Below are 11,209 nucleotides of genomic sequence, written 5' to 3' on the forward strand. Positions count from 1 at the left end.
AATGAGGAGATAGACAGATTGGTCAGGGGAGAAAGTGAGAATGTCCACTTGGGAGAGATGAGGATTCCAGTGCCACCACCCCGCTGGCTCGATGCTCTAGGGGTATGCGAGAACACGTGGGCAGACGAAGAGAGAGCAGTAGGAGTAGCAGTGTTATCTGTGGTAATCCATGTTTCCGTCAGCGCCAGGAAGTCTAGGGACTGGAGGGTAGCATAGGCTGAGATGAACTCAGCCTTGTTGGCTGCAGACCGGCAGTTCCAGAGGCTGCCGGAGACCTGGAACTCCACGTGGGTCGTGCTCGCTGGGACCACCAGGTTAGAGTGGCAGCGGCCACGCGGTGTGAAGCGTTTGTATGGCCTGTGCAGAGGGGAGAGAACAGGGATAGACAGACACATAGTTGACAAGCTACAGAAGTGTTGTTTCTTGTATTATTGTCTCTTGTGTCTTTAGAGAACTGTTTCACTTTGATATCCTTTTTCTTCTGTCCTGATTTTCTCTTTCTTTTCTTCTGTTAACTAGATATTCTTTGTTGTTCTTCGTTAGCTAGCTAGCTTCTTCCAAAAGAGTCCCTAGCAACTGCTTAGCAACTGGTAAACAATTCAGCTAGCTAAGATTACTACAATTTTATGAAAAATAGTTATTTTTCAAAAGCCTATCTTCTTTGTTTGTTGCTTGTTTTTTCTCCTATTCAGTCTTGCAGTTTTCTTTTGCTTTTTTCCGATGTACTTCACTCTAAAAACCATGTAAATTTCAATATTTATTGTTATGATTGTTACTTTCTCAAAATGTGGCTTGGAATGTAAAAAAATGACCTGCACATTTGTCTGTGAAGATTTGCCTTATTCTCAACTCCAGAACATTTAACCAAACTCAAATGTTCAAACATATAACTAAGAGGGAAATCACACAAACGAATATGAAAACGCACTGCTAAAGCTAACTCTCTCTCCTCTGCTCTCATACTTCTAGACCTATCTGCTGCTTTTGATACTGTGAACCATCAGATCCTCCTCTCCACCCTCTCCGAGTTGGGCATCTCCGGCGCGGCCCACGCATGGATTGCGTCCTACCTGACAGGTCGCTCCTACCAGGTGGCGTGGCGAGAATCTGTCTCCGCACCATGCGCTCTCACCACTGGTGTCCCCCAGGGCTCTGTTCTAGGCCCTCTCCTATTCTCGCTATACACCAAGTCACTTGGCTCTGTCATATCCTCACATGGTCTCTCCTATCATTGCTATGCAGACGACACACAACTAATCTTCTCCTTTCCCCCTTCTGATAACCAGGCGGCGAATCGCATCTCTGCATGTCTGTCAGACATATCAGTGTGGATGACGGATCACCAGCTCAAGCTGAACCTCGGCAAGACGGAGCTGCTCTCCCTCCCGGGGAAGGACTGCCCGTTCCATGATCTCGCCATCACGGTTGACAACTCCCTTGTGTCCTCCTCCCAGAGTGCTAAGAACCTTGGCGTGATCCTGGACAACACCCTGTCGTTCTCCACTAACATCAAGGCGGTGACCCGATCCTGTAGGTTCATGCTCCACAACATTCGCAGAGTACGACCCTGCCTCACACAGGAAGCGGCGCAGGTCCTAATCCAGGCACTTGTCATCTCCCGTCTGGATTACTGCAACTCGCTGTTGGCTGGGCTCCCTGCCTGTGCCATTAAACCCCTACAACTCATCCAGAACGCCGCAGCCCGTCTGGTGTTCAACCTTCCCAAGTTCTCTCACGTCACCCCGCTCCTCCGCTCTCTCCACTGGCTTCCAGTTGAAGCTCGCATCCGCTACAAGACCATGGTGATTGCCTACGGAGCTGTGAAGGGAACGGCACCTCCATACCTTCAGGCTCTGATCAGGCCCTACACCCAAACAAGGGCACTGCGTTCATCCACCACTGGCCTGCTGGCCCCCCTACCTCTGAGGAAGCACAGTTCCCGCTCAGCTCAGTCAAAACTGTTCGCTGCTCTGGCACCCAAATGGTGGAACAAGCTCCCTCACGACGCCAGGACAGCGGAGTCAATCACCACCTTCCGGAGACACCTGAAACCCCACCTCTTTAAGGAATACCTAGGATAGGATAAAGTAATCCTTCTAACCCCCCCCCTTAAAATATTTAGATGCACTATTGTAAAGTGGTTGTTCCACTGGATATCATAAGGTGAATGCACCATTTTGTAAGTCGCTCTGGATAAGAGCGTCTGCTAAATGACTTAAATGTAAATGTAAATGAATAGGTGCGTAGCCTGAAACTGAGAAACAATAGAACACAAACTTCAAGACACATAAACACAAAAGTGTACATGTGCACACACACACGTGTGGGCACACAGACACAAACACACACAATAATAATAATAATAATGTAATGGGAATTTTAATGTTTGTGCTTTTCTTTAAAGAAATTTCGGTCTTCTATTCATGTGATGTTCTAATAACCAATTTGTCACGAATTCCACCGAAGGTGGCTCCCCTGCCTGCTCAGGCGGCGCTCGGCGGTCGTCGTCACCGGCCTACTAGCCGCCGCTGATCCCTTTTTCCTTTTCGTTTGGTATGTCTTATTGTTTGCACCTGTTCCCCATTTGGTTCTCTTGATTTATGGTTATTTAAGCCTGTTTAGCCCGCCCAGGTTTGTGCGGGATTATTTGCGTCAGTGTGTTTTGTTATTGGATGTGCTGGCGATCGTATAGTTTTGTTTTATGTGCGTGCTGTGTACCTGTTGTTTTTGGGCACCTCGCATTTCACGACGGTTGTGTTGGCATCGACCGTTTTTGTTGTGTTACGGAATAAACACATTATCTCCTTACCTCTGCTCTCTGCGCCTGACTCCTACCACCACTCCTAGCATTTACTGACACAATTTCTGTGTTCATGCATGTAGCTGACTGTACAAATCCTCACTATCAGTAGCTGCAATTTGGCAGTACGCCCAGACCATGTGTTGAGAACGAACAAAAGATATCTCAGTTTCAAGGTCTCAGCTTAGAGAGAAAGAAGCCTCGTGAGGTATTGGTCTGTCACATGTTATGAAACAGTATTGGTCGGTCACATGAAAGAAACAAAACGGTAATGATTAATTAATTGTGCTAAATCATGCCAATATAACTTGTGTATAGCCGTATATAAGACAACTGCTGGGTTTGCCCAAGCAGAGCTCCTGATTGACATGTATACAATGGTGCATTGAGTTGGTTGGAACCTCTCCAGCACGCTGACAATAAACAATGATTCATTTAAGATTGACTTTGAGTGCCCTTGTGTAAGAATTTCCATGACAATAATAACAACAACAATTTAATACTAATAATATTCATCATTGTTTTAATAATCAATTTAGCACTAGTATAGAAATAATAAAGAGAGAACAGAAAAGTAAACAAACGGTTTATTTGTTTTGTTGAGTAACCTCTCTCCCCTCAGACACCCCTCTGATTCACTTTGCCCTCCCTTCTTCCCTACCCCTGACATCCAAGTATATCCCAATACTCAAGTCTTTCTTCCCTCATCTTATTTCCTTCTTCACCACTGTTAGATGTGAGCACAGGCTAGAGATCCACCAGTGCATTTCACCTGTCTAGGCCTGTCAGATCAGCTGTTGTGAAGGAAAGGAGACAAAGAAAGGAAACCAATTAAGTGTATTGGGACAAAGACATCCTATGGTTTCACAGCATTGAGTTGAGACTAGAGAGAGAACAACCTGTGTGGTGACATTTGCAGGTGTGTCTGTGTCACTGCTGCACCGTTGGTCCAAGAGAACACCACAGACAGACATCATTCTGCTGACATCTGTCTTTTTTAGGTTGTATGATTGTGTCTGTCACTGTATACGTGTGGATCTATGTGTCTATGTGTGTGGGATGAATTGTGGTGTGTGTGTCAGAAACCAAGGTTCTTTATGATCCCAAAAACCACAAACACTGCTCTACAGGACTGACACCAGCAACACACCACCTAGGATTGGAACATACATTTTATGATTCACACCCCTTGACCTTTTCCATGTTTTGTTGTGGTACAGCCAATTTAAAATGGATTAAATGTAGATTTTGTGTCACTGGCCTACACACAATACCCTATAATGCCAAAGTGGATTCATGTTTTTTGAAATTTCTTGGGTCAGTAAGTATTCAAGCCCTTTGTTATGGCAAGCCTAAATAAGTTCAGGAGTACAATCACAAGTCACATAATATGTTGTGTGGACTCACTCTGTGTACAATAATAGTGTTTAACATGATTTTTTAATAACTAACTCATCTCTGTACCCGACACATACAATTATCTGTAAGGTACCTCAGTCGAGCAGTGAATTTCAAACACAGATTCATCCACAAAGACCAGGGAGGTTTTCCAATGCCTCGCAAAGAGCACTTATTGGTAGACTGGTAATAAAAAATAGCAGACATTGAATATCCCTTTGAGCATGGTGAAGTTCTTAATTACACTTTGGATGGTGTATCAATATACCCAGTCACTATAAAGATACAGGCATCCTTCCTAACTCAGTTGCCTAACTCAGTTACCGCTTAGGGATTTCACCATAAGGCCAAATATGACTTTAAAACAGTTAGAGTTTAATAGCTGTGATAGGAGAAAACTGAGGATGAATCAACATTGTAGTTAATCCACAATACTAACCTAAATGACAGAGTGAAAAGAAGGAAGCCTTTTCCATAATAAAAAAATTCCAAAACATCAAATCAAATGTTATTGGTCACATGCACATATTTAGCAGTAGTTATTGTGGGTGTAGCGAAATGCTTGTGTTCCAACATTGCAGTAGTATCTAACAATTCACAATAATACACAAATCTAAAAAGTAAACGAATGGAATTAAGAAATATATAAATATTAGGACGAGCAATGTCGGAGTGGCATTGACTAAAATACAGTACAATAGAATACAGTATATACAGTGGGCTCCAAAATGACTGGCACCCCTGACTAGGAATGCACAAACAATACTTAAAAAAATAATTATAGAGAGAAACTCAAAATACCAACATGTGAGAAGTACTGTACTTTATTAATGTTGCAATGAAACCAACCCAAATCATACAATTATTTAATAAAAATGTCACCAAAATCAAGGTTTCATAATTATTGGCACTCCTCATTTAGTACTTAGTGCAACCACCTCTGTGAAGGATGACAACATGGAGTCTTTTCCTGTAATGTTTGACAATGATAAAGAACACATTTGGAGGGATTTTGGACCATTCCTCTATGTAGATCCTTTCAAGATCCTTCACATTCTTGGGTTTGCGCTTATCAACTGCCCTCTTCAACTCAGCCCACAGGTTTTCGATTGGATTGAGGTCCGGCGACTGAGATGGCCAAGGCAGAACATTGATTTTGTTGTCACAGAACCATTTCTGTGTGGATCTTGAGGTTTGTTTTGGGTCATTGTCTTGTTGGAAAGTCCACCTACGACCAAGTCCCAGCCTTCTGGCAAAGGAAACCAGATTGTCAGACAAAATTGCCTGATACTTAGTGGAATTCATTATGCCATCAATCTTAAACAGTGCCCCTGGACCTCTGGAATTAAAACAGCCCCAAGACATCACTGACCCACCACCATATTTCATATCTCTGTTTCGACGCCAAACATGCCGATGCTGTATCTGACCAAAACGTTCAATTTTGGTCTCATCTGACCAGAGCACTTTCTTCTAGGCATAATTTAAATGACGTTTGGCAAACTCTAAGCGCTTGCGTCTGTCTTGGAGTCAGAAAGGGCTTTCTTCTGACAACCCTTCCAAAGAGCCTGTGGTTGTGGAGGTGGCGTCTGATGGTGCTTTTTGAAACCTGGTGACCCCAAGACGCCACCAAGGCCTGCAATTCTTTCACAGTGATTCTTGGGGGTTTTGCTGCTTCTCTCACCATCCTCCTCCCTATCCTGGGGGGCAAAATGCATTTGTGTCTTCTACCCGTGAGGTTTTCAACTGTTCCATATCTTTTGAATTTTTTTATAATTGCCCTGACAGTGCTCAGTGGTATATTCAATCGTTTGTGGATCTTCTTGCAGCCATTACCAGATTTATGAAGGTCTACGACCATCTGTCTCTTTTGAACTCCCAGTTCTTTTGTTTTCTTCATGGTGTTGGATGACAAAGGGATATTGCATGTGTGTTACCTCATTTTTATATCCTAGTGAAACCGGAAGTGATGTAATGGCTCAATATAGTTCCTTAAGACTTAGATACATTTAAATAAGTGGAATTTAATTCCTTGTTTAATTTTGGTAGATGCTATTTACACTAATCTTTAAGGTTGCCATTCATTATGAAACCTTGATTTGGAGGACATAGATTTTTTATTAAATCAATAAATGATTTTGGTGGGTTCCATTGAAACGTGAGTAAAGTACAATATTTCTCACTTGTTGATATTTTGAGTTTATCTCTATAATGAAATTGCTTATATTTTTTAAAGCATTGTTTGTGCATTGCCAGTAAGGAGTACCAGTAATTTTGGAGCTCACTGTACATGTGAGATGAATAAAGCAGTACGTAACAATTAAAGTGACTAGTGTTCCATTATTAAAGTGGCCAGTGATTCCATGTCTATGTATATATGGCAGCAGCCTCTAAGGTGCATGGTTGAGTAACCGGGTGGTAGCCGGCTAGTGATGGCTATTTAACTGTCTGATGGCCTTAAGATAAAAGCTGTTGTTCAGTCTCTCTGTCTCAGCTTTGATGCACCTGTGCTGACCTCGCCTTCTGGATGATAGCGAGGTGAATAGGCCATGGCTTGGGTGGTTGATGTCCTAGATGATCTTTTTGGCCTTCCTGTGTCATCGGGTGCTGTAGGTGTCCTGGAGGTCAGGCAGTGTGCCCCCCGGTGATTATGATGGTTTGCACTTTCAGTTTTGCTCGAATGCTGCCATCTATCCACAGTTTCTGGTTTCGGTAGGTTCTAATAGTCACCGTGGGAAAACATCCCCTATACACTTCCTGATGAACTCAGTCACCGTGTCTGTGTTAGCGTCAATGTTATTCTCAGAGGCTACCCGGAACATATCCCAGTTCGCATGATCAACTAAAGTAAAACTGTAAAAAATGTGACAAAGAAATTAACTTTGTCGTGAATTCAAGGTGTTATTTTTAAGGCATATCCAACACAACACGTTACTGAGTAACACTCCCAGTGTCTGCTGGTTCAGTCTGCTTTCCAGCAGACACTGGGAGACAAATTCATCTTTCAGCAGGACAAATGTACACTGGAGTTGCTTACCAACACGACATTGAATGTTCCTGTGGCCCATTTCCAGTTTTGACTTAAATCGTCTTGAAAATCTATGGCAAGACTTGAAAATGGCTGTCTAGCTATGATCAACAACCAACTTGACAGAGCTTGAATAACTTTTTAAAGAATAATGTGCAAATATTGTACAATCCAGGTGTGCAAAGCTCTTAGAGACTTACCCAGAAAGAATCACAGCTGCAACCGCTGCCAAATGTGGTTCTAACATGTATGGACTCAGTGGGTTGAATATTTATCACATCAAGGTATATTAGTGTTTTATTTTCATAATTATTTTACAAATGTTAGAATTTTTCTTCCACTTTGACATTAGAGTATTTTTTGTGTAGATAATTGATAAACAATTACAATTAAATCAATTTTAATCCCACTTTGTTAAGCAATAAAATGTTGAAAAAGTCAAGGGGTGTGATTACATTCTAAAGACACTTTATGATATATATATCAAAATGGTAGCTTTAACCATGTTTTGAAGCTATACAGTGTTTGTTTGCAATGATAATGGTTTTATTATTAATGCCTCATGAGCTTAGTTTAACCGTTTTACCCCCCATCAGAACCCAGAATATAAACCATTATCATTGCAAACAAACACTGTATAGCTTCAAAACATGGTTAAAGCTACCATTTTGATCAAATGTATGGTCAGTTCAGGCATCCATAACCCAGTTATGAATTTGAGAGTGGTTACAGTCCCATCCCTCAGCTGTTTACCTAAAAAAATTGGTGGGGTGACTGCTTTGATTTTTAAAAAAAATCTCATATTGCCACTGGGTTAAATTAAATTGTCATAATCTAAATTCCAACTGTATAGTATTTAGTAGGACGATTAAAAGGTAACTGTACTGCCTCTTTCGGCCTTTCTTCTACCTTTACCATTTTGGAAAATGCTTAAACTGGGGGTGGTGTGTTTTGAGTGTGTGATCTCTACCAGGGCCCGGTTTCCCAAAAGCATCTTAAGGCCCAGGACTGTCCATCAGTGTACTGGTATCAGTATAGACGAGTTGATTGTTTAGCAACAAAAGCGATGCGTGTGCAACTATGGGGCAAAACAGACAGGGTTGGCTTAGACTGTTGACAACATGTAAATTATATTTCGTATCCAAATCTTTATTGAAAACATAAATACATTTGCACAATGATCACTTGTTGTCTCTCAAATACATTATTACAGTTGTTGGTTAGCTAGCTAGCAAATTTCAGCCATATTAGCATGGACATGACATCTGTCAAAACACCTAAAAACAAGACATAACAATAACAAGATACAATGAGCTGAAACAAACCACCAACGATTCCCCTTATGGCAGCTTCTTGTCATTGTTGCTAGCTATCTGACCATTCAGAATCACACCAATGCACGCCTTCTGGCCACATCGATGCAGGCGCATCATTTTCATGACGTTGTCAGCCAACCCGTCTATCTGTAGCTGTTGTAATGATTTGATGGACAAAATTACATGTTTTTAACTTACAATTATAAAAGCTTTTCAGCGAGAGTCGCGTGGCTCGTGTCTATTCTCTTCAAATGTTCTTATGATTTTTGGCTGCACCTATTGTCAGGAAACATTTGATACATTCACGCATGGTAAACTTTCATAGTCATATTTAATCAAATAAAAACAGTTGCTTCAACCACATTCATGAGCATCACTGTCCTTGTCCTGAGTGATAGATTCACATTCACTCTAGCACAACACATTTTCGGCCACTCCTCACATATTCAGAACACTGAATACACCCGGATGCCATCCAGCTGACATTTCCTAAGGCCTAAAGTAAGGACAAACGGGCCTTATTCAGAAAGTAGGAGAGACTATTTTGGATCAGGTACCCCCGTCCATGTAATTATAGAATTTTTTATCCATAAACCAAACTGATCCCATATCACCACCATTACCCTGAAACGCTTTATGAATATGGGCCCAGGACTTAATTAATTTGTGGCACTGAGAACCATCAGACTTCTCAACACGCACACACACCAAGTTAGTCTGGGACTGAATAAAGAGTCCTGTTGACATTCTTAACATACTCTTCTTGACTTTTTCATTGTATTTATCATAGACCTATTTTTGACCTTTACCTTGCACTGTACTCTTGTTATGTACAGTATTTGCAAGGACCTTGCATACAGAATTGCTTTGTAAGATTTTATAGCTTGTGTGGTCTATGGTTCTGTCTGTTTGTGTGATATATAGTAATATACAGATGGGCATCTGTGTCAAGATGTGATCAGGAGTATATTTTTTTGTGTGCCTTTATTTAACCAGGCAAGTCATTGAGAACACATTGTCTTTTACAATAACACCCTGACCAAGATGGCGCAATGAACCGTACAGTAAGCTGACAACTGACAATTTACAGACAAAGTAGCTATAGTTTAGATCCCTGTAATATGGATACAAGGTTATAGTACGATGAGCCCAGAAGAGTGTACCACCAGTACATCGAGTCACTATTAGTCAATACTTAATGTTTTCCTTGTACCTATGTTTGCAGGCTTTTCTTTGGGTGGTGAAATAGGAAGTTACAACTTCAAGCGTGCACTACCACTCAATACTTTTTATAAATATCCATTGTTTAACACTTACTGTGTAGGGTGCCATGGGGTAAGACGCCCCCCTAAGATCAATGTCTAATTGCTGAAAAAAGCAACGTTTTGAAAATAAATTGTAGGTGGATGATGGCCATGTTTAGGGTAACAAGTTAAAAAGGAAAATTGACAGATTTTTCTTTATTTAATAAAATGCTTTTTTTTTTTAGGAAATTGGCATTTTGCCCTAACTCCTATTCTGACCCTAACCTAACCCTAAACCCTAACCCCTGTTCTGACCCTAACCTAACCCCTATTCTAATCCTGACCCTGGCCCCTATTTGAACTCTGAACCCTAACCATAATCCTAATCATGCTAACTGGGGGTTAGCTAGCTATGCTAGCAGACATTAGTTTATGCTAACCATCTGGCTAGAATGTATTTCATCTTAGACTTTCTGCTTGTGAATTTGCTAGTTAGCTAACTGGGCTAGCCGGTGCCTAAATTTCAGTTAATGATCAACCATAAAGGGGTGGCCCCCTCAAGGGGGTGTATCCTACCTGTGCTTGTTCTGATTGTTATAGTGTTTTCAGTTGAATTTGGAATCTATTGTTTTTTTATTTATAAAAATTGCATTTTGCCAAAAAATCTGCCATGCAATGATGGGCTGCTACTTCTCCATTAACAAACAACGGCTAGCTTGTCAGAGGTCACGTAAAATGATAATTTTATCAAAAACAACAGATTTCAGCACCCAAAGAAAAGCTCATAGTTACACAGGACAAACATAAGTACAAGGAAAGTGTTAATTTAAAGAATGGACATTTTTACTAGTAGGTCTACCAACTGATAGCTACTTGAGTCTCGATGTAGTCGGTGGTGGTACACTCCGCCAACACTCATTGCTACTCAACTCCATTTGGTTGGACATTTAGTTGGAGTTAAGTTTACTAAGCTACAGACAAAGCAGACAATTAGCCTATTTTAAAATAACTTAACACATTTAGGAAATGTACATATTTACAAAATGGATTTGGTGCAGAATGTGTGCAAGTGTGTCAGTATCTTATTGCACTGTCATCACAAACTTTTAACATTCAATGTGTGAAGTTTGCATTTGAATCAATATATCAGTCCTACACGCATCTAGTTCCAGTAGGCCTATTAGATTTTAGAACATTGGCATTAGCCCATATGCATTAGATATTGCTAACAGATGCACTCTACACACACATACATTTGAATATTGTTATTTTGCTGTATTATTGACTTTGTATTGTAGATATGTTATGGTAGAGTAGTGATGTGTTAAGTATTGTTTATTGTATGTAATTCTGATTGGACCCCAGGAAGAGTAGATGCTCCCTTGGGGATCCAGAAAATAAATACAAATACAAAAACACTAAC

Source organism: Salmo salar, chromosome ssa04 (assembly GCF_905237065.1).
Source record: "Salmo salar chromosome ssa04, Ssal_v3.1, whole genome shotgun sequence".
NCBI lineage: Eukaryota > Metazoa > Chordata > Actinopteri > Salmoniformes > Salmonidae > Salmo > Salmo salar.